Consider the following 3,956-nt stretch of genomic DNA (forward strand, 5'->3'; position numbering starts at 1 on the left):
TTACAATAAATTAATTATATAAACAAGTTAATTATGTTTACAATAAATTATTTATATAAACAAGTTAATTATGTTTACAGTAACTTTTTCAAGACCAATTCAAGCAACTGCTATTAAGTTATAAAAGTTTTAAAATTGCATTCAAATACAAACTTCGGAACATTGCGCAACTTCAACTCTGTTTGAACTCTTCCCTCCCCTCCTCACTTTAGTAAATACCATGCAATTATATTAATGTCACGAAATTTTGTGTTTTAGTTTGAAAACTTTTATTCAGGGCATAATCCACTTCTTGGTTTTTTAAGTTTAAAATAAATACACAACATTTTTTGTTAAAATCAGGAATTGAATCTCGTATTTTAATCCGGTGTTAACGTACATATGAATTAAAGCACAATGTCAATATTTTATCATTGAAATATAAACTTCAACAAATTCTTTCTTTAAGACTTTTTAAAATCTGGCTTGGTTGAACAATCTATTTAATTCTAACATTCATGATTCATAATTCAACATTTTTTTTTAATTCAGGGATGGAATCTCGTATTTTAATCGGGTTTAAACGTACAATTTCAATATTTGTTATTCAAATATAAACTCCGACAAAGACTTTTTAAAAACTGGCTTAGTTGTATAATCTATTTGATTTTAAATATGTAAACAAGGGCACAATTGCACATTTTTTTAACTGGCTTAGTTGAACAATCTATTTGATTTTAAATATGTGAACAAGAGCACAATTGCACATTTTTTTAACTGACTTAGTTGAACAATCTATTTGATTTTAAATATGTGAACAAGAGCACGATTGCACATTTTTTTAACTGGCTTAGTTGAACAATCTATTAGATTTTAAATATGTGAACAAGAGCACAATTGCACATTTTTTATCTGGCATAGTTGAACAATCTATTTTATTTTAAATATGTGAACAAGAGCACAATTGCACATTTTTTAACTGACTTAGTTGAACAATCTATTTAATTTTAAATATGTGAACAAGAGCACAAGGGTACATTTTTTTAACTGACTTAGTTGTACAATCTATTTGATTTTAAATATGTGAACAAGAGCACAATTGCACATTTTTTTAACTGGCTTAGTTGAACAATCTATTTGATTTTAAATATGTGAACAAGGGCACAATTGCACATTTTTTTAACTGACTTAGTTGAACAATCTATTTGATTTTAAATATGTGAACAAGAGCACAATTGCACATTTTTTTAACTGACTTAGTTGTACAATCTATTTGATTTTAAATATGTGAACAAGAGCACAATTGCACATTTTTTTTATCTGGCTCAGTAGTACAATCTATTTGATTTTAAATATGTGAACAAGAGCACAATTGTACATTTTTTTAACTGGCTTAGTTGAACAATCTATTTAATTCTAAATATGTATACAAGAGCACAAGGGTACATTTTTTTATCTGGCTTAGTTGTACAATCTATTTGATTTTAAATATGTGAACAAGAGCACAATTGCAAATTTTTTTAACTGGCTTGGTTGTACAATCTATTAGATTTTAAATATGTAAACAAGAGCACAATTGCACATATTTTTAACTGACTTAGTTGAACAATCTATTTAATTCTAAATATGTGAACAAAAGCACAATTGCACATTTTTTTAACTGACTTAGTTAAACAATCTATTTGATTTTAAATATGTGAACAAGAGCACAATTGCAAATTTTTTTAACTGGCTTGGTTGAACAATCTATTTGATTTTGAATATGTGAACAAGAGCGCAATTGCACATTTTTTCAACTGACTTAGTTGAACAATCTATTTGATTTTAAATATGTGAACAAGAGCACAATTACACATTTTTTAACTGGTTTAGTTGAAGAATCTATTTGATTTTAAATATGTAAACAAGAGCAAAATTGTACATTATTTTTTATCTGGCTTAGTTGTACAATCTATTTGATTTTAAATATGTGAACAAGAGCACAATTGCACATTTTTTTAACTGGCTTAGTTGAATAATCTATTTGATTTTAAATATATGAACAAGGGCACAATTGCACATTTTTTTATCTGGTTTAGTTGTACACAACCTATTTGATTTTAAATATATGAAAGACACAGTTGCACATTTTAAATGCTTTAAATGTCGGAATAACGAACATTTTCTTTTCTGAAAGTTTTGTTCAAAATTACTAAGAGAATCTTAGTAAATAAAATAAAATATCGAACAAATCTTATTATTTCAAATAGCTTTTCTAACGGAGTTTATGGTATTTTTCTTGTTGCAAATCCGCTATGCATAAAATAAGTTAGTCGCAGCGTTTTAATTGAAATCTTACCATTCTTTTGATTAAATTAATTTATTCAACCATTTTGGTACAAGCATAATTAGATGTCTTAATTATAAAATCACTAAACCTCAGACATTCTTTAAAGTCATCTGCAAGTGCATGAATCTTATCTTTTTTATTTTAAAAATTAAAAAAAAATAGATTTGAGGGGATTGGGGTTGTGGGGTGCGTGTTTCACCGAGAAGGCAGGTCAAATATATTAATTACTCTCTGTTTACGTTATGAATCCCTCTCTGTCTCCATTCCCCACCTTTGATTTATGCTGCACATTTTTTTCTCCTTATTTCTTTTGTATGTTTTGATTTTTGATTTTTTTATAAATCAATGAAATAATTTGGTTAACAGGGGGCCACAGCTATAAACAGCTCCAGGCTATTGAGTCCGCTTGGTATGGAAAATATTATTTTATATATTGTAAATTCATAAATATTGTTTTTCTTGAGAAAGAAATGATTTGAATTGATTTGAAAAATCTTCTAATTATCATTAAATTCTCACCAAAAATTGTACACCTCTCTGGATTTATGATTGGTCCCACAAAAAAATGTTTGTCCAATGGGTTCAGTCGTTTTAAAAGGAATTGAGTCTTTTCCATAAAAACTGATGTTTAAATCCCTATATCTTTGCAATTCAATGTTATAGACCTTTGATATTTCAAACTATGAGATCTTTTAGAACAATTAATCTTCGTTTACACCATCGAGGTGCAAAGATATGAAGAACGGAAAGTTTGGGTTTGTGACAAAGACTCATGATTCATTTCTGAAATCCCTTGAAACCAAGATTTATATTAAAACAATTACCTTATCCATCTCGGGGCCCTTACAGGACATCCCAGAATTACCACCACAAACATAGCACCTGCACAAATAAGAAGTACAGATAGACCCATAGAACTGTGGAATGAAAGACGACTGTAAGACTCAAATTATGACTTTTATAAGCCCCAAGAACATGAAGCACTATACTATTGTTCAGTGTACAAAAACCAATTTCACTTTCACCGTTGATTTTCAAGAAAGTGGTAATAAGATGGACTTTCCCAAGGGCATTTTCACACGTGGCAACTTCCAAAGGGTATTTTTCCAAGTGGCAACTTCCCAAAAGTGCAAATTCCCAAGCGGAAACTTCCCAAGTCTGTCCTAGCCTTGAAGGCCTGTTATATAAAGTATTTTAATGTCCTCGGATGAGAGTAGGTTGACCTAGAAAATCTATAATTGAATTGAAAACTTGGGCTAAATTAGATGGAAAAAGTTAACCCTGTCAAACTAATTTTATTTTATATCTGCGTATATTCGGATTGTAATAAAAGCAGGTATGATCTTGGCTTTGGTAAAAGAATAGTAAACTACATAATACTATTTCCTTAATAAAATTGTCGACTTGTTTATCAATTAAAAAATAAAAGTAGAAGATAAGTAGATAGATAGATACCTGATACAGTTTAAGCACGGGGGAAGATAAGTGGATAGATAGATACCTGATACAGTTTAAGCACGGGGGAAGATAAATAGATAGATAGATACCTGATGCAGTTTAAGCACGGGGAAGATAAGTAGATAGATAGATACCTGATACAGTTTAAGCACGGGGGAAGATAAGTAGATAGATAGATACCTGATACAGT

The 3,956-nt window shown here is 29.3% G+C and overlaps 1 long non-coding RNA gene across 2 annotated transcripts in view; it reads right to left on the reverse strand.

The window, feature by feature from the left end:
* Positions 1-3,926, reverse strand: part of LOC111700712 (uncharacterized) — a 5,251-nt gene extending 1,325 nt beyond the window's left edge. Inside the window, exons 1-2 of one of the 2 annotated variants that reach the window (XR_002765034.1) lie at positions 3,901-3,926; positions 3,133-3,190 (exon numbers count right to left, since the gene is read on the reverse strand). This is a non-coding gene — a long non-coding RNA (uncharacterized LOC111700712). Of the gene's footprint in view, positions 1-3,132; positions 3,191-3,763; positions 3,791-3,900 lie in introns of those variants that run through there. The other variant, XR_002765033.1, reaches the window with a different exon arrangement.
* Between the last annotated feature and the right edge of the window lie 30 nt (positions 3,927-3,956).

The sequence above is a fragment of the Eurytemora carolleeae genome, unplaced genomic scaffold (genome assembly GCF_000591075.1).
Source record: "Eurytemora carolleeae unplaced genomic scaffold, Eaff_2.0 scaffold421, whole genome shotgun sequence".
In the NCBI taxonomy this organism is placed as follows: Eukaryota; Metazoa; Arthropoda; class Copepoda; order Calanoida; family Temoridae; genus Eurytemora; species Eurytemora carolleeae.